Consider the following 20,028-nt stretch of genomic DNA (forward strand, 5'->3'; position numbering starts at 1 on the left):
ATCCCCACTCCTCATGGGGACAGTGTTTGGCCCTGGGCAGTCAGCAGTAAGGGATGGAGCCAGCATTTGAACCAGGAGATCTGGACTCATGGGCCTGCACACTCAGGCTAAGGACAGATTCCTCCTGAGGAGGCATGTCCTGGTCACAAGTAGCAGAGGTGTGGCTCAGAAGCCTGCCAGGGTTCAGTCATCCTGTACTGCCCATTGGAGTACAGTATTTGTCCCCATCTAGGTGCGGGTGGGGGCTGCAGAGAGCCACTCGGGATCCCGCAGCCACTTCCCCAGGTGCTTGTGGCCAACCTACCACGGGGGCATGCTGGAGAGGGAGCTGCCCTGGGAGCCACCAGAGCCAAGGGGGCCTGCAGGCTGGCAGGCAGGGAAGGCTGGCTGGAAGAAAAGGTCTTCCTCCTAGGGCCCTGGGAGGGTGGAAGGCAGAGGACGGCATTCCTGGCAGCCCGTGCATGCAGCTGGTGCAGGTGTCCTCCCACCCCACCCAGCAGTGTCCTGGTGTCCAGTCTTTTGGCTGACTGAATGGGGAGGGAACCCAAACAGATACACAGGCAGCTGTCACCGTAAACAAGGCCAGGGCCTCCTGGGACAGAGAGAAAGTAGGTCAGAGAATATGGATGGGATGTGGTAGAAGGTGCTGCTGGTGCCAAGTGCCTGCTACTGCCCTGGGCTCTCTGGGCAGGAGAGGCCAGCAGGCCTCTGGCATGGAGGCCCCAGTGGGTGGCATACTTGTGGGTGTTGGAGGGCAATGCTGTATTCCTAGACAGGACCTCGGGGCCCAGGTAGCCCATGTGTGAGGTAACCTGGGTAAACAATGGGTGTTGGCCGCTGCAAGAGGATGTCTGTCTTAGACAAGCTGGCCAGACTGGGCTGCAGCCCAAGCCTGCAGACTGGACAGGGGCAGGTGGCAGGGCCTGGCTGATTGGGGCTCCCAGCTATGGTTCTGAGCCCGTACTCCCTGGCCGAGCTGGCAGCCAGGCCATGTCTAGCTCCTGCAGAGGGCTGGAGCCAGCTGTGCACTCGGCAGGCCAGTGACAGGTGGAGGCACCAGTACTGCTCTGTAGCATCACATGTAGAGGTGAGGCCACACATAGCAGCCCAGTTAGCTCCACGTGGTCAGCCCTACACCATGAACTGCCCATGGTCTCAGAGGCATGAAGGGGGAGGTGTGGGGTGAGGGGGAGGCCGAGTGGGGCTCAGTGGCAGACAGGTGGAAAGGGCACTCAGTGAGTCCCAGCATGGGCCCCATGTGAATGCCAGGGCAGAGGTGAGTGAGGTGGCATGGAAGCCATCAGGGGAGCTGGGTCTCCACAGCCTTTTGAAGGCTTATGTTGTCTGTCCGTGGGATGCTTCATAGCCAGCTCCTGGCACACAGTAGGAGCTGGCAGCTGCCTTAGGGCAAAGCTGCCTCTTCCCTTCCATGCCCCCATTGCTGTTCTCAAAGTTGTGGGCTTGACCCCTGCCCAACCCTCATCCCATCCAGCTCAACTGCAGGAAACACATCTTCTGAATACTTGGCCTTCATTTCATTCCCTTCTCTGCTGGGTAGAAGCGTAGGGTCTTGCATTGGCCAGGCCCCTCCCAACTGAGGCCAGAATTACAGCGCCTCCCCCACCCCACCCTACCCTGCCAAGATAGAAGGCCACTGTATTACTTTGTTAGTTTTACAAAATACCACAGATCGGGTGGCTTAACTATCAGAAATTGTTTCCTCATGGTTATAGTTCACAGAGGCTGCAAGTCCAAGGTCAAGGTGTTGGCAGGTTTGGTTTCCTCTAAGGCCACTCTCTTTGGCTTACGGACTACTGGCCTCTTGCTTCCTCTTCATATGGTCATCCCTCTGTGCGTGAGCACCCTGGTCTCTGCACGTCCAAATTTCCTATTATAAGGACACCAGTCAGATTGGATGAGGGCCCACCCAATATGACCTCATTTTATTGTAATCACCTCTTTGAAGTTCCCGTCTCCAAACACAGTCTTCTGAGGTGCTGGGGTTTAGGGTTTCAACATGTGAGTTTTACGGAGACACAATTCAACCCATAACAGCCACTGAGAGCCCTGGGCCTGGCCTATGAACTTGGAGTCTACTGAGTGAATAAGGGTGGGGTGGTGGGGAGCCCCACCTGGAACTTCCCCAGTGTTTTATAGTTTTGCTGTCTCCCCAACAGAGCTCCTTGAAGGTAGGGCAGGATCTGAGTCTTCTCTGGGTCTCCCACTCAGACCACAGGGTTTTAGCAGCTGACGGTGGCAACTGAAGGAGCTCGAAGTGGATAACCCAGTAAGGGTGAAGAAGCCTAGCCCAGTGAGGCTGCAAAAGAGGCCTGGCAGGGAGGCTGGTGTTCCGACTCCCTGCCCACGAGCTCTTTCCTGCCGCCCTTCACTCACAGCACCGGCTTCCAGAGAAGTTTTACATCCACATTTCCCGAGCGTCAGCAGCAGTGTGGGAGGGAGGAGGCTGGGCAGAGAGAGGAGATCAGGTATGCTTTGTCCAAGGGCGGGGCTCGGACACACATCCTACCTTCAGCCCAATCTGCGCCAGGCTCTCTGGCTCCTGCCCCAAGCCTGGAGCAGGGCTGGTCTCCCAGGGAGGAGTGAATCACAAGGTGCTGGCAGGATAAGACCTGTACCCGTGGCTACCTGGTGCCAGGCACAGGCAGCCAGGGCGTGGGCTCGCCCTTCTGCCATCTGCTGGGAAGGCTCCTGTGGGAGGACCTGAGGAGAAGCTGGGCTGAACGGAGAGAGCGGATGGGAGGCAGGCAGCTGATGGGAGAAGTCAGGCCCTTGGAGCCGGACTTCTCACCCTTCTGTGCCCTGTGGTTGTAGGCGTGTCACTCACCTCTGAGCACTTCTTCATTGATAAATCTGGGCCAGGTGTCCTCGTGTGAATAGATCCGGTGCTTGCCACGTGCTGGGACTTGCTTTGGGCACTGGGGCTGCAGGGGAAGACGTGTCATGTCCTCATGGAGCTGAGCGGGGCGGACATGCTCTGAGGGCAGGCTGGAGCCCTGCTGGGCTGCAGTGCAGCGGTGTACTTAGCTAGGTAGTCAGGGGAGTCCACCCTGCAAAGAGGGGAAGGTTGAATCTGAGTTTAGAACAGCAGCTCCCTCTCCATGGGACTGCTCAGGGGAGGAGCCTTCTGACTGCCCCCGTCAGGGCTGACTGCCTCGGAGAAATGTCCTGAGCCCGAAGAGGCCCAAACATTTGGAGAGTAAGCTAATGATTTATAAAATACCCGTCCCTACGGGGCACACATGGCCCAGATATAGGAGTTATATACCCCACTTACAGATGGGAAGACTGAGGCCGAGGAAAGTAACCTGACCTGTTCTAGTTGTGCAGAAAGGTCACTAGATGGGTGGGTGCTTCTACATCACACTGGTGTGGGAGAGTCTGCAGAGAAAAAACAGACACCCACATGAGCTGCGGCCTACACTCTCATCGGGCATTGCCCCTGGGCCCTCCAGCAAGGCCAGTCTGTTCCACCCTCCAGGCAGGGCATGCAGGACGGTCCTACCTGACCTGCTCTTGCCCCCACCCAGACTTGACTCCTGGAGGTTGGAGACCAGACCTGCCCATCTGGGAAAACCCAAGCCTAGGTTGGAGTGGAGGGTGGCCCTTGGGGTGGTGGCCAGAGGGTAAGTTTGAGCTGGAAGGGCCGATGAGGTAAGGCTATCCAAAAATAATTCCAAACATGGCCAGGAATGTGGGTTGCTGGCACACATGGGAGCCGTGAGGAGCACCACACCCAGGAGAGGCTCCCAAAGACCGCGTTTGGGTCGGGTCTGGACACTGTGGGCTCCCAGGCCCATCAGGGTGGCTGCCTCATTTGGGCCCTGACAGATACCTATCACTGTGCTTAGTACCAGCTCACTCAGTTCTCAAGGTGACTTCTCTCCAGGTGAGGTTAGGGACCTCGGTCAGGATAATCCAGTGGCAAGGGGCGACCTGGGGGCAACAAGCAGGTCTGCGGAGTTCTAGGCTGCCCTATACCAACAGGCTACCCTGTAGGCGGCATTCTGGGTTTCTTCTCCTGATGGGAGGGAGGGGACAGGCCAGTCCACGGTTCCTGGGGGCTGGCTCAGCAGTAGACGCTCCTGGGGAAAAGGCCAGCTCCTGTTGAGCGAACTTGGGGGCAACTCAGAGTGGGAGGGAGACACTTTCCGCATCCATGCAGCTGGAGGAAGCTGGACAGGGCCGGGAGGAGGGGAAGAGCAGAGCTTTGGGCTTGTTCCAGTCAGGGAGAGCTCAGGTGGGCGGGTGGGCTGTGGGGGAGTCCCCCAAGGTCCATTCTCATGGAAGCCTTACTGAGTCGGTGGTACAGTATTCACTTTGGGTTGACGCGGTGTGACTTTGACTCCTGTTAGAGGCTGGGAGCTGCTTGAGCAGGGGTCAGGAACCTTTTTGGCTGAGAGAGCCATGAACGCCACATATTTTAAAATGTAATTCCATGAGAGCCATACAACGACCCGTGTACGTTATGCATTATCCAATAAAAATTTGGTGTTGTCCCAGAGGACAGCTGTAATTGGCGCCAGCCACCTGCAACCATGAACATGAGCGGTAGGAAATGAATGGATTGTAATACATGAGAATGTTTTATATTTTTAACATTTTTTTTTTTTTTTTGTATTTTTCTGAAGCTGGAAACAGGGAGAGACAGTCAGACAGACTCCCGCATGCGCCTGACCGGGATCCACCCGGCATGCCCACCAGGGGGCGACGTTCTGCCCACCAGGGGGCGATGCTCTGCCCCTCCGGGGCATCGCTCTGTTGCGACCCCACTCTAGCGCCTGGGGCAGAGGCCACAGAGCCATCTTTGCTCCAATGGAGCCTCGGCTGCGGGAGGGGAAGAGAGAGACAGAGAGGAAGGAGAGGGGGAGGGGTGGCGAAGCAGATGGGCGCCTCTCCTGTGTGCCCTGGCTGGGAATCGAACCCGGGATTACTGCACGCCAGGCCGACGCTCTACCACTGAGCCAACCGGCCAGGGCCACATTATTATTTTTTTTTATTAAAGATTTGTCTGTGAACCAGATGCAGCCATCAAAAGAGCCATATCTGGCTCGAGAGCCATAGGTTCCTGACCCCTGTGCTAGAGTGTCCAGCTTCGGGGGTTGGAGGAGGGTCCCTGGGGTGGTCCGCATCCAGATGACATCTGTGACCCAGCCTGGAACTTGCTGAGAGGCCTTTATCCACCCAGGATAGGTTGGAGTGCGGGGTGTTGATGTGTGGAAAACCCCACCTTGTGCCCAGGGCTTCCAAGGACTCAGCAAAGGTGATCACTGCACAGGAGAGCCATAAACTCTGATTTTCAAACCGGTAGGAGGCTAGATAGCTCACCCAGCATGTTTATTTGCCTTTTTATATTTGAGGTCTATAAAAAAAATAGCGAGGAAATAGCAGAGGTCCGGAAACCAGGTGACCTGATTCAGCCAGGGTTGGGGGAGGCACCCCAGTAACTTCCCTTAACCAGGGGCGGGAGGTAGGTGAGTCTGGGGACAGTGGCAAGGGGCGGGGCGGCATGTGCAGCCTGGTGCCACTGAGAAAAGGGAGAAAACCTGCTCCAAACAAACCCACGAGGTGCAAACAACACGCTGAGGAGAAAAGACATAATAACGAGGAAGAACAAACACAGTCTGTGTTTGATTTAGAAGTTTTGCCACATAAACAAAGGATGTCGTACTGTGTCCAAAAACAACACCAAAAAAAAAAAAAAAAGGTAGGAAGAAAATTCAGTGGAATCAACCGAACCACACGCAGGAGGATCTTCGAGAACTACTGACATCAGCAGCTACTGGGAACTGAGACTATCACGCTTAGAAGGCTGCTGGGTGGCGATGGTGGTGGGTGGGGGACATGGCACGTGGGAGGACAGACGGGAAGGTTCTGAAGAAAATAAAGGACAAACTGGAGACGGGACAGAAGCATGAGAACCAGGGGAGGGGGAAGGGGAGGAGAAAGTGATTGAGCTTGAACTTGGGGCACAGAGCTTTGCCCTGAGAATAGTGCTGACAGGGAAATCCAGGAATCTAGGGCAACTTGCTCCACCCCCTTTACAGATGGGAAAACTGAGGCCAGAGAGGGGCAGTAGTCCCTGAAGAAGTACAGGAAGGCAGCCAGTTCTGCAACTCATGTTGACTGAGCTCCCCTGTGTGCCAGGTCCTGACAGGGCAGGGAGCCCACCCATGAGCAGAGCCGGAGCAGGACTCTTGCACGGAGTTGACTGTGGGCACAGGTCATCAGATGGGCCCGGGGCATTGGCTCTGAGAGTACCTAGCAGAGAGTCCGGCTGGCCTGGACCAGGTTTGGGAAGGCTTCCTGGAAAAAGGGCATGAAGTTTCTGTCTGGAAGAACTGGGGTGGGGGTGGGGGGCACTGGAAGCAGGGGTCCCCAGAGGCAATAGTTAATGTCCTCAGTCCTCACAGAGGAAGACATTTCACAGTTTGCAGAACTAGGCCAGGAAGCAAGAAATTTGTGAGGCCAGGCAGTGGCCACCGTGCCCTCCTTTAACAGACGCTCTGCTGTGTCAGTTGGGACCCAGCTCACAGAGGAAGGGAGAAAGCTGATGGTCCTCGTTTTACAGAGTAGAGACTTGAAGCTCAGAGACCCAGTCTGCTCCTACAGCAGGCTGTTGACCCCTCCCCATCTGTGTCCAAACAGACATACTTTGTGCTTCCGGGCAGACTCCCACATCCACAGGGGACAATGAGAGTGAGGTTTCTTATGATGGAAACAGCCACAAAACCCTCAAAAACAACCAAACAAAAAGAACAGTAAGAATCCTTAGGCGTCCTGACATCCCAGGGCATTCAGGGAAGGAGGGGAGGTTGACAGGAAGCTGCCCCCACCTCATTTGCATTTGCGTAAGAAACATTTAAACACGTAAGTAACATTTAAACATGTAAGAATTTTTATGAGTTTGTTTGAACCAAACTGACCACAATTGCCGGAAGCAAAATCTCTACAGGTTGAGAAAATGCTCCCGAGAATGGCGGTTTTGCACCTTATTGTACACATTACAATCAAAGAAGGAAGCGTAAAATCTACTGATGATAGATTAGGAAGCTGGAGAGAGCAGTGAGTTGGGGGTGGGGTGATCTCTGGGACTGGATAAAATGAATAGACATGTACTTCTTTTACATTTGTGGGTCCAGGATAATTGGCAGTTAACAATCAACACAGTAATAACTATAAGGGGTTTTCTGGTCCCTGCTTCCGTGCAGTAAGGAGTCTAGGAAAAGAAAGTTACCCTAACATTTGAAACATGTGATGTCCTCAATGCAGAAAGACAATAGACAGGCGCAGATAAGGGAAAGATTGACCTTTGTCAAGGAAGATACCAGCCTAGGATGTGACTACCCGCCATGACTCACTGTACTTAGAATGTTTTATTTTCAGACCATCCTATGTGGCTACTTTGTGTCTCTGAGTTTGTAAGGCGGCCGGCCATGTAGGCCACTGCTGAGGTTGTCAGATTCCGTACATGGCCCCTTTCTGGTCCGCACCAGGCTGCCATTACCAGGTGAAGGTGACCAGGGACTTAATCAGACAATCCAACTGTAGGGAAATATACATCTTGCATCATCTCCACACCTCCTATCAGGAAGCTGCTGTGGTCTAGGAGCTGAGATTCCCGATTGCATCTTGACCTGTTTACAGGGACAATTAAACAACACCAGGAAGGAAAAGGTTCCAAGGTGTTCCAACCAAACTCCCAGAACAAGTTAATCTTCCTGTTTCCCTCTGCAGCCAAAGCGATCCTTTTAACATGGAAAACAAGGTTACAGCCAAGTTCCTCCCCTCTTCCTCTAGGGCCCTCCAAATTGGCTTCCCTCCTCCTGTTTCCTGCTTTAGAACCGCCAAGCATGAGCTCACCTCAGTGCCTTTGAACTTGCCAGTTCCTCTTCTCCAAACATTCTTTCAAACCTGGATTCCTATTGGCTGTATCTCACTTCACTCCAGTCTCTGCTTAAATGACAGTGACTTTCCCATCTAACTTTCCCATCTATTCCCTCTCCCAATCACTTTTCACCCCTCCCCACTCTTTATTTTATTTATTTATTTATTTTTTAAAGTTAACAGTTTTTTATTTTATTTATTCATTTTAGAGAGGAGAGGGAGAGGGAGAGAGAGAGGAGAGAGAGAGGAGAGAGAGACAGGGGGGGAGGAGCTGGAAGCATCAACTCCCATATGTGCCTTGACCAGGCAAGCCCAGGGTTTCGAACCGGCGACCTCAGCATTTCCAGGTCGATGCTTTATCCACTGCGCCACCACAGGTCAGGCCCCACTCTTTATTTTTATAAGGGCATTTTACCACCACCTGATGCTGTTGTGGGTGTTTCTGTGTTTGTTCATTTAAGGCTCACTTATCATCCCAGAATGTGAGTTCTACAAAGGGCAGGTCTTCCTGCAGGATCCCCAGTGTTTATATAACATATACATGGACTCATGGTAACTGTGGGTTAGTGTGTCAGGGTTGTGTAATAGAATGAACCGCTTGACTTCTCTGACTCCATCTTGTTCATGGCCTCCAGGCTAATAGCTTCTTGCGTAGAGATGTGCTAATCATTAGAGAAATTCTGCTTGAGGCTTGAGTTTTACAAAAACACCCTTTAGCAGAGGAGATAAAGAAAGTATGTATTGTTTGTCAAAGATCTGCAGGACCAGACTCACATCAACTATGGTCAACAGAGTGAGCAATCTTCCTCAGACCCCTGCTGGCACCCAGAGGCCTGAGGTCAATCACCTCTTTCTCCTTCCACTTCCCCTTCCCTTGATGTAAAAGAAGTCTGAACTTTGTACTTTCTTAAGATGAATTTGAGGCACTACCAGGCCTCCCATCTTCTTGGTTGGCACCTTCCCAATCAATAAATCTTTTTTTTTATTTTTTTTTTACAGAGACAGAGAGAGAGTCAGAAATAGGGACAGATAGGAGTGGAAAGAGATGAGAAGCATCAATCATTAATTTTTTGTTGTGACACCTTAGTTGTTCATTGATTGCTTTCTCGTATGTGCCTTGATCGTGGGCCTTCAGCAGACCAAGTAACCCCTTGCTCAAGCCAGCGACCTTAGGTCCAAGCTGGCGAGCTTTGCTCAAACCAGATGAGCCCGCGCTCAAGCTGGCGACCTTGGGGTCTCGAAACTGGGTCCTTCTGCATCCCAGTCCGACCCTCTATCCACTGTGCCACCATCTGGTCAGGCAATAAACCTTTATTTACTCCAAACTCTGATGTTTGGAGTTTTGGCCTTTCTAAGTGTCAGGCACATGGAACTTTGGTTACAGTTGTACAAAGAGTTTGGGGTAGGCTAAAACACAGACCTCAAAGGTCTATTGTTATAAAGGCTGCTCTGAAAACAAAGGTTGTGAGAACAGTGAAGCAGGGTGAATTGACACCCTTCCCTCCCATGCTAGATGCCACAGGTGACCCCCTGCTTTGTGGTCTAAGATCCAGGGGGAAGATGACATCTCCCAGGACCCTCCTTCCCTGTCATCTTGCCTCAGAGGTACTTCTGCTGACACCTATGCCCCAGGCACACCCAGAAGCAAAAGCAGAGCCTAAGACCAAGTCTTTGGAGTAGGCAGTTGAGGGGGGGGGTAGCCTTCGGGGACAGGAGTAGGGACCTGGGGAGAGTGAAACAGTCCCGGAGCTGGCCAGCCCTCCTGTGGAACTGGCGCTCCCCCTGTGGGGTCCCAGGAGCCCTGTGGTTTGAGCCTTAGGCTCAGGCACTCCAGTTTCATCCTCAGCACCTCCTCCCCCACCAGCTTCCCAGATGTGAACTCCACTACAGTTCTGGGTTTTCTGTTTGCAAAGGTCTGGCCTTATATCTTGTAGATGTCACACACCTGGGGTCAGGGAAGCCTGGGCAGAACGACAGCTGAGCTTCCACTGGTAGGTTAGACCTGCAGGCAGCAGGTGACTCAGTGGCGGGAGTCAAAGGTAGGTGGTGAGGCTGTGAAGAGACGTGAGAAGTGACAGATGCAGACTGGGTAGGAGGTGTATGAGGCCTTGTCTCTTTTCATTCTTGTGTCCCTGTGGCCAATACAGAGCCTGGTAAAGTGTAGGTATTCACTAGATACCTGTCGAAGGAGGGAATGAACAAATGAATAAAAATGCAAGCACAGGGAAATTGGTAGAACAGTTTTGGGACTAAGATGAGTTTAAATGGGGGGTTGTCTATAGAAACACTGACAGGGCTATCATTAGGGCATGGTGGGGTCTGGGGCAAACCAGAGAGCACCTGCTTGTCAAAAGGTGACAAGGTTCCTGAGCCCCACACACAATCAGAGACACTTGTCAGATTGTTGGAGTTTGTGTGTGTGTGTGTGTGTGTGTATGTGTGTGTGTGTGTGTGAGAGAGAGAGAGAGAGAGAGAGAGAGAGAGAGAGAGAGAAATCTTGTGATTTAAAAATATTGGTCACTCGTTGCAATCTAAAATATAAACCACTTGGCAGGACGACAAAGCTCGGATGTAGGCCAGAGTTGGTCAGATACCAGCCCATTCATTGGTGACGTGTGGCTTCAAACCACAGGAGTAAAGCTAGATAAAAGGTTATTCTTCAAAGACAGAGATTGATGAACACATAGCAGCTATGGGGATTTTGAGATGCCCCAAACAGCACAGACACAAGATCACAAAGGGGAGGTTTCTAAAACTGCAAGGAGAAGCTAATGGACATGAATGAATTTCATGCAGGTGGATTCAGCTGGGACAGGAGCCAGAAACAGAGCGTAAGTGGCAGCCCGGAGGCCCGGGCTCAAAGTCCAGGGGACCGAGCTCACTGGGTAACAGGAGTAGGCAGTCACTACGTGGGGTGTGGGTTGAGAGAGAGTCTGAGTTGAGCCAAATAACAGGGTAACCGGGGTCCAGAAAAAGTCACTGGCCAGTAGTGGCTGGGCCAGGCCATGTGTTGCAGCCTAGCTTTTCTTTTTCATGATAGCTTTGTTGAATGAGGTACAATTTATATACCATACAATTCACTCATTTTAAGTATATAGTTCATTGGTTAGTAGTATATTTACCATAATCAATTTTAGAACATTTTCTTCCTTTTTTTTAAATGTTAAGTGAGAGGAGGGGAGATAGAGAGACTGACTCCTGCATGAGCCCTAAATTGGGATCCACCCAGTGACCCCCATCTGGGCTCATGCTTTGCCCACCTGGGGCCAATGCTTGCAACCTAGCTATTTTTAGCACCTGAGGCAGAGGCTCCATGGAGCCATCCTTAGCACCCGGGGCCAATGTTATTGGCCATGGCTGCAGGAGAAGAAATCAATCAAGCCATGGCTGCAGGAGAAGAAAAGAGAGAGAGAAGGCAAAGAAGGGGGGAAGAAACAGATGGTCACATCTCCTATGTGCCCTGACCAGGAATTGAACCTGAGACATACACATGCCAGGTTGATGCTCTACCACTGAGCCAATTGACCAGGGCCAGAAAATTTTATTATTGTAAAGAAACCTCATAGCCCTTAGAAGTCACTTCCTCTCCACCTACCCTCAGCCCTAGGCAACTACTAACCTACTTTCTGTCTATGAATTTGCTTGTTCTGGACATTTCGTATAAATGGAGTCATATAATATGTGGCTTTTTGTGACTGGTTTCTTTGATTGAGCATAATATTTCTAAGATTCACCTGTTATTATAGCATAAATTAACACTTCATTCCTTTTTTATGGCCAAATAATATTCCACTGCATGGATAGGCTACATTTGTGTTTATCAGGTGATAGACATTTGAGTGTTTTCCACTCTTTAGCTGTTGTGAGTAATGCTGCCAATGATTATCCATGGGCAAGTTTTTGTGTGATCATGTTGTCAGTCTGCTTGGGTATAGTTGCGGAACTGCTAGGTCATTGGGTAACTTTAGGCTTAATTATTTGAGGAGCTACCGGATAATTTTTGCCAGCTGCTGCAACATTTTACATCCTCAGTAGCAGGGCTCAAAGATTCCAATAACTGCCCATTCTGGTCAACACTTGTTATCACCTGCCTTTCTGATTATAGCCATCGGGTTGTATGAGGGCTTATCTCATAGTGGGTCACCCTAGTTCTATCAGCAATAAAGCTGACAATTTGTTCTGTATTTGACTTCTTTTCCTTGTCTTTCACTTGGTTCTGAATATGGAAGAGGTGTTATTTCCTAGCCCCCATATCCCAATCACTGCCTCTGTGTCCCCCTTGGATACAATTAACCCCACCCTCTTTGGGGCCACTGTCCCCAGTATAGACTTTGCCCTCAGCTCCTGGAAACCCAGGAGCAGTCATTTGTTTTCCTTCTCCTCATGAATGAACTCCTGCAAGACAGAGACCCCATCTAACAGCCCATCCAGGGGAGGGCCCGTGGATATAATCTCTGGGTTTTCGAGCTCCACAATTGATTGGTGATGTCTGCCATTGTTGGGAGCGGGGCAGATGCGCACAGGTGGACCCAGCTCCAGAATCTGAAATTGGACTCCGTAGAAAGGCTTCCACAAGATTACAATAATCACAGCAGGACTGAGACCTGAAACAGCCATCAGATAAAGAATCAAGGGTAAGATGACTATCAAATCAGTGTGACATTTTTTTCTGAAGATTTACAAGCACGTGAAAAGATGCTCAATATTGTTAGTCCTTAGGGAAATGCAAATCAAAACCACAGTGAAGTACCACTTCACACACACTCAGACTTCAATAAAAAACTGAAAACAAGTGCTGGTGTGGATGTGGGGAGATTGGGACCTCCGTGCACTGCTGCTGGGAATGTGGAATGGTGTAGCCACTGTGGACAGCAGGCTGGCATTTTCTCCAAAAGCTAGGCAGAGAGTTTCCATAGGATCTGGCAATTATAAGCATGGACTCAAATGGATATTTGTCCTAATGTTCATAGCAGCACTATCCACTAAGCCAAAATTGGCGGGGGGTGGGGAACAACCCACAGGTCCACAAGTCAGTGAATGTGCCATATACATATCATGGAATATTACACAGCTATGAAAAGGAATGAAGTGCTGACACTACATGGATGTACTTGGAAAACATTACCCTCAGTGAAAGACACACATTGTGGGGCTCATTGATTTGAAATGTCTGGAACAAGCACATCCACAGAGATAGGAGGCAGATCAGTGGTTGCCAGGGACTGGGGAGGGGCGGCTGGGAGGGACTCCTGGTGCAAACCGGACTTGGGGTGATGAGAATGTCTGAAACTAAACAGAGGTGGTGGTGGCACAACATTGTGAATGTCCTAGGGGTCACGGGCTAAAATGGTAGATTTTATGTTATGTGAATAAGACCACAATTAATACTGAATCCTGCTGTGGGCAGGTGTCCCAGAGTGACTGTGGCACTAGTAACAGAGACAGATGGCTTTGGGTCAGAGGGTCGAGAGGCAGAAATGATGGGCATAGTGATTGACAGGATGTGGGGGCAATGGAGACATTATTGCTATATATGTTGACCTATGCATATGTCATCATTATATAGGTTGACCCCCCCATCTGGGTGGATGAGCGCCTGTCACGTGGATAGGAGCACATGGGAGGGGCAGATGGACAGGCTGACTCTTAGGTGCCCGTGGGGTATCTGCAGGAAGTTGTGTGTGTGTGTGTGTGGGGGGGGGTGTGTGAGCTGGAGGTCATGTGAACAGATGGAAGTGGGTCCACTCAGAGAAGGGGACCAGGACCAGTAGCCCATGGGGACAGTCCTAGGGACAGTCCTAGACTATCCCTACCGTGCCTGCCTCATCACAGCAGGTGCCCTTTCACTGCCAGCAGGACCCCTGCTGGGTGAATAATTAGGTGCTCACCCACCACCATTTAAGGGCAGGGCAGTGGGAAGAAAACAGGGGTAAAGGGCCAAGAGAGAGTGGGAGAGGGGTGTCCCCATGCTCCCCAGCGCCACCTGGGCTAGCTCTGAGACCTTCCCTTGCCCGTGGGAGCCACAGACCTGTCTGGTTTATGTGCGTGAAAACCAAAGTGCTGATGAGAGAGCAGAGCGGCCAGAGCTCCGGGTTCCAACCGCACTCTGCCTGGAGGAGCTGAGGACCTGCCGCCAGGGCTCCTGCACCTGGGCACCAAGGACACCTGGGGCCCGAGCATTCTTCACAATGGGGGCTGTCCTGAACACTGTAGGGTGTTCAACAGTGTCTCTGGCTTCTCCCCTCCAGGGGCCAGCAGCAGCCCTTGATACAATGAAAAATGTCTTCAGACATTGCCAAATGTCCTGGGGGGGGGGGGGCGGGCAAAATCGCCTCCATTCAGAACCACGGCCTTAGAAAAAGTACATGATTTCTCAGTGTTTGGCTTAGTCCTCTGTACTAGCAGATGCTAAAGCCACCTCCAGGGATGCTATGGCGGTTAGACAGCATCACAGACGCAGAGCACTGGGCGTGTCATGAAGACTCACTGAGTGTCAGTTCATAAAATAAGAGCAAGTACCAAGCCCAGTGCAGGGACACGGTAGGTGCTCACTCAGGGGGTGTCACTTCTGGATTTGCGATGGATGGCCTGTGTCCCAGGAGGCAGCCACACACACTCGAGGTCCCAGCCTGGTGCTCAGGCAGCGTGCTTTGAGGCCCCGAGGAACAGCTCCCGTGACCGTCAGGAGTACTCCATTCTCTCTCCCTGTCAGCTCGGCCAACAACCAACTCAGCCAGGCCCTGGCCCCATGGAGCAGGCACACCAGGGTTGTCCCGTCTGTCCTTGGTGACCAGCTCCTCCTGGCCTGCTTGGGACTTCTCAGTTTTGGCACTGGAAACCCCACACCCTGGCAAATCTTTCCATTCTGATCTGGGTTCCACAGCCTTCCCCAAGCACAGAGCTGGGCAACAGAGCTCCTGGCTGCCAAGCTCTCCACTGGGCTCACCTCAGGTGACACCAGGTGGGTGACCTCATTTAGGCCTGGAGCAGAAATAGAATAGGCAGCGCCAATTAGTAGCTGCTGTGAGCTGAGGGCCAGCAAATCTGCCAGCTTCCCTGCGGGCAGACTTAGAGGGCCATGGAAAATTCCACAGCAGTGTTCCTCCACTGGTGGAGGTGGTGGGTGCGGTGTTGTGAGGGTACCCCTGAACAGCCTTTTTTTTTTTAAGCAAGTGGGAGAGGGGGGTGGAAAGGAGAGAGACGAGAAACATCAACGCATAGTTGCATCACTTTAGTTGTTCACTGATTGCTTCTCTTATGTGCCTTGACGAGGGAGGGTGGAGGGGGGTGCTCGGGCTGAGCAAGTGACCCCTTGCTTAAACCAGTTATCTTGGGCTCAAGCCAGTGACCTTGACATGGTCCCACAGTAAAGCTCGTGACTCTGTACTCAAGCTGGTGTGCCTGTGCCCAAGCTGGCAACCTCAGGGTTTCGAACCTGGAACCTCAGCATCCCAGGTTGACGGTCTGTCCACTGCACCACTACCAGTCAGACAACTTCCCAGCTTTCTTCTTGCTTGTGCATAGGCCAAGGGCAAGAGCAGTCAGGGCTGGGGATGGACACAGACCCCAGAAATCCTGAATCAGTGGGCTGGGAGCAGGGTGGGGATGAGAATCTGCAGCTTCCGCATACTCCCCTGGTTCGATGTGCTTTGCACTGTCCCGCCTAGAGTCTGGGGTCCAGACCCTGAACCTGCTCTGTACCTGGGCCTTGGACCATCTGCTCACTGCCTCTCCCTAGGGGTGGATGCCTGGGTGAGACCAGGCATAGAACCTGGCATTCTGCCACTGCTATGAGCCAGTCTCTTCCTTTCTGTCCACTTGGAACTCTGGCCTCTGGGGACACATGGACATCTGGAGTGGAAAGATAGCCTTGGCTGGGTGCTGGGGGACCCCCTTCTGGTCCTGGCTGCTCTGTTGGCCATCCAGGTGACCTTTGGGCTCTCCCACCCCCATGCTGGGCCCTTGATAGTAAGGTTGGGGGTGCAGGAGGCCAGCGGTCTATCAAATCCCAGCAGGCACCAGGGCCTTATATGTGCTCTTTGGCTCTAAGGACCCCACCTTCAAAGGAAGCTGGGGTCTCAGTGGTCAGGGCTGGGCTTCTGCATGGACAGCTGCTTGAGGACTCTGGAAAAGGAGTGGTCTTTCTTGGGACTGCCCCTCTGACCTCAGCCCCTGTGGCCCCTGCAATACCCAAGAACCAGGGTAAGAGAAAAACCTGAAAGAGGCTGCTCTTCATGGATACTTCTTCCTCCCTCGAGCAGCTGCCCTCTCAAGCTGTGCCTATCCCTCTGTCCTCTGTCCTTTGTCCCTTTGGGGGGCTGCTTCCTGTCAGAGAGGAGAGGCAGCAGACTGCACTAGCCAGGGCATCAGAAGAGCTGGGTCTGAGTGCTGGCTTTCAGTATCTCTGGTTTCTAGGCCTTGGCTTGCCCACTCACAAAATAGGGCCCCAAGGTGCCCAGTGGCCCTGGCACTCTAAGACTCTTGGGTATCTTCCTGGTCCAGGCACTCGCCTGCTTTCTCTGTATCCTTGGTGGCTTCCTTGGGAGCAGATAGGAGGGGACAAGTGTCCAGTGCACAAAGCTTGCTTTGTGTCCTGCTTCGACTCTGCAGACCAAATATCCTCCTTTAGTGACTCTTCCTCTTCTAATAAGGAATAGGCCTGAAGCCTATTCACGAGTCACAGCGTGAATACAGACACATAGGAGGACACCTGTGGATGCTCCTTTGCCAGGATATCCCCCCACCCCCAGGGGCAAACAGCCTCAGAGTCAGGTTTGCTGGTCCGGCAGACAGCCTGGACCGGAAGTCCCAGTGAACAGCAGGCCTGGTTGTAGGTTGTAGCAGGCCTAGCTGGGCTGGAGAGGAAAGTCGGGCTGTGTGTGTTGTGGTTGAGAGTGGGAAGGGCTTCAGCATTGTGCAAGCTGATTCCCAGGCACTCTGGAGGCCCTACTGCGTGCTGTGGCCCCATCCAGGCAGGCTCAGGCTGGTCGTGGGGGGAGGAGGAGAAGTTAGCAGACTTGAGTGTAGAGTCACCCAGGCCCCCAGACTAACTGAAAGAACAGTCCCTGACATTGCTGCCACACTAGTGTCTCTACAAGGCAGTTTCCCATGTGTTGCCTCATTTGAATTTTAGAAGAGCCTACGGGCTCACAGGATAGGGAAGGGGAGACCTGGAAAGGGGTTGGGCAGAGCCCAGTCCCACTCACAGCGCTGGGGCCACCTGACCCAAGCCAATTATCTGGCTGAACCTGGCATCGTCCCCATGCTTACAGTGGGGGATGTGGATCCCATGACTTGGGGGGGGGGCAGGAGTGGAGGGGTGAGGAGCCATGGGAACCACAGGCTGTGGGTCCTGGGCACCTGGCACAGTGGGTGCTAGACTGTGGACACCAGGCTTCAGAGACTCAGCCGTCCTGGGGAAACAGTGCCCAGTTCCTTTCCCTGATTTCTCTGAACCCTCAGTCCCTGACCCTCCCTGAGCCCCAGACTCGTGCCTCCAGGCTGGCCTGTGGGTGTGAGGACTCAGGGTCTCTCGGCTCATGAAGCCCACGCTATGCCACGAGCAAGCTGGCCGGCTGGTTGGACGCCAGGTGTGGCTGAGGTGGGCAGCCGTGAGGAGCGTCTGGGGTCAGCGGCTGACAGGAGTTACCGAGGAAAGGAGGAAACGGGCCGGGCAGGCAGGGCGGGGCAGCAGGTGCTGGGTGCTCGGGCCTTGGCAGGAGCCCAAGAGCCTCCAGTGACAGCTCCAGGAATGAGCCCCGGTGGAGGGCCCTCTGTCAGCTGCTCCTCTGAGGCTTGAAATGAGAGAAGTCTCCCGCCTTCCTCCTCCTCCTTCCCCTCTGCCCTGCTCCCCCTCCCCCCCTCTCTTCCTCCTTTCCCTTTCTCCCCTCCTGCTTCCTCCCTTCACCCTTGATCTTCAGATCCACATGAGACGCACAGGCTGGGGTTACAGCCTGTTTGACAGGTGGGGAAGGTGAGGCCCAGAGAGGGAGGGGATGAGACTTGCTCAGGCTGCTTCCCCATCCCGTCCGCATCCTCCCGAGCCACAGCCTGTGCCAGGCCTTCCCAAGTGCGGACACTCCTAGCCTGGACACTGGGGTTGATGGACCAAGTGGCCCAGCTGGGGAGCGAGAGCCTTCCCTCTGATGGTAAAGCCTGCCACGGCCAGTCGTCCTCTGGGCGGCAGAGCTGGGCAAAGGTCCAGAGGGGCGGAAGGGTTCCAGGCCGCTGGGGCCAGGAGAGGGTGGCCCTAGCTCTCCGCATCTCCTTTTCCTCCAGTCCTTTTATCCAGCCCACTTAACGAGTGTGCCCAGCCTGCCACTACTGACCAAGAATCACAGAGACGGCCGGGTGAGGTGGTAGGAGGTTGTTACCTACTGGAACCCCCCAAGCCAGAGCGGTGGGAACAAGTGGTGCACACGCAGCCTGCTGCAGGGACTTGCAAATTCCAGCCCAGAGCGATGCAGGAGAGGCAATGCAGGCAACGTCCGAGCCCAGCGGGTGCTGCTAGCCCTGTTGGTCGGGAAGGTTGCCTGGCATTGGCACCATGGGCCCTTGCAAGGAACCCCCTCTCTGCCTGCCTTGTCGGGCCTGGGTTTCTACCCCTGCTGGCTGCAAACCACTTCACACTGTTTGACATTCAGGCTGGGACTGTCCAGGCAAGCAGAGAGGCTGCGGGACCTGATAGACCTGGATCATTTGGGTGCCGAGTTGAGGCCTGGCTCCCACAGTCTCCTGGACCTCACTTCAAACACAGATGCATCCCTGTTGACCATACACCGCCCTAGGAAGCCTTATGGGTTCCTTACTCCTGGCCATGGCTGATCCCGGGCCTTCCTGGCCCAAATCTTCGCTTCACTGAACGCCATCTAGAGGTGGCTAGAAGGGCTGCAGGGAGGGAATCCGCCTCTGAACAGAGAGCCTCCTCTATCTCAGTGTCTGGGAAGGATCTGGCATCATGAAGGTGGATGTGGACGAGGGACAGGAGATGTGGGGCCCACGCATGAGGGGAGAGGGGTGTGGGAAGCAAGCATAGAACTGGGAAAGATTGCGCTTACTAGGAGGCTGACAGGAGCATTCCCAACAGCGGCCTCCAGAGTTGCTTCTCCAGGGCTGTCCGTGAGGCTCCTGTCCACCTCAGGCCCAGCCTGCCCCTGCCCACCCCTGCTTTGAGGCACACATTGATGGAGGGGCTAAGGCATGGCAGATGTCCCTTGGATGGTGCCCTAGGGTCATGTCATAACAGCTGCACCCTGGTTTGGTCCCTTGGTCAGATCTGTTACTGGGGAGGCTGACTCCCCCCTGAAAGGGACTTGTCCCCTGTGCCCCTGCAATGTCCCAGGGAGATGTGGTTGGGCAGCCACAGTCCTCCTTTGGAAGAACCAGTCACATCTGCTGGTCACTCAGGAAGTGGGAGGAGGAATGCACTGACCGCAAGGTATGTCCATGTGCCTCGGGGCTTGTTGCAGTGGTCGCAGGGCTGGGTGGATCCAGGTCGATTCGGAATTTTACTTTTGTTCTGTTCACGGAGCGCTGGACGGTAAAGGTCAGTGCAGACACTGGCTGGAGTCTATCAGACGCCGAGCTCGAGTGGACTCGTTCCGGCCATCACAGTCCCTCTCCTGCCTACTGCCTTTGCTTCCCATGTACCTGCTCCCACAGAAGGTTCTGGAAGGTAATGTCTGCCCAACCTTGGGACCAGGAGGCAGCCCTTCTCAGCCTGGCTGTTTCTCCCAGCCCCTGCCTCGCTCTCAGTGGAGATGGAGGAGTCTAGTGAGGGACGTTGGACATGGCAAATAGCACTTTAGGCACTGAGGAAAACTTCCTGATCTTAAATCAATCAAGCAGGCATGTTCTGAGCTACACATGCCCACTGGGCGGGGCACAGACGGCATTTGGGGTGGGGCCTGCTGGATGTTGCCTTTTCTGGAAGACTGAACAGCTCCGTGTCTAACAGGGAGGGGTCCCACTTGCTGGGACACAGGGCTTGAAGGGGCACAGTAGGACCACAGGGTGGAGGGCGGGGGATGCATTGTGCAGGTGAGCGGGAAAACAGGTGACAGTTACTTATTATTGCAATAAGACACTGAGCAGAAATAAAGAGCAGTTTTATCAGGCTCTTCT

The sequence above is a fragment of the Saccopteryx leptura genome, chromosome 1, assembly GCF_036850995.1.
Source record: "Saccopteryx leptura isolate mSacLep1 chromosome 1, mSacLep1_pri_phased_curated, whole genome shotgun sequence".
NCBI classification, from domain to species: domain Eukaryota; kingdom Metazoa; phylum Chordata; class Mammalia; order Chiroptera; family Emballonuridae; genus Saccopteryx; species Saccopteryx leptura.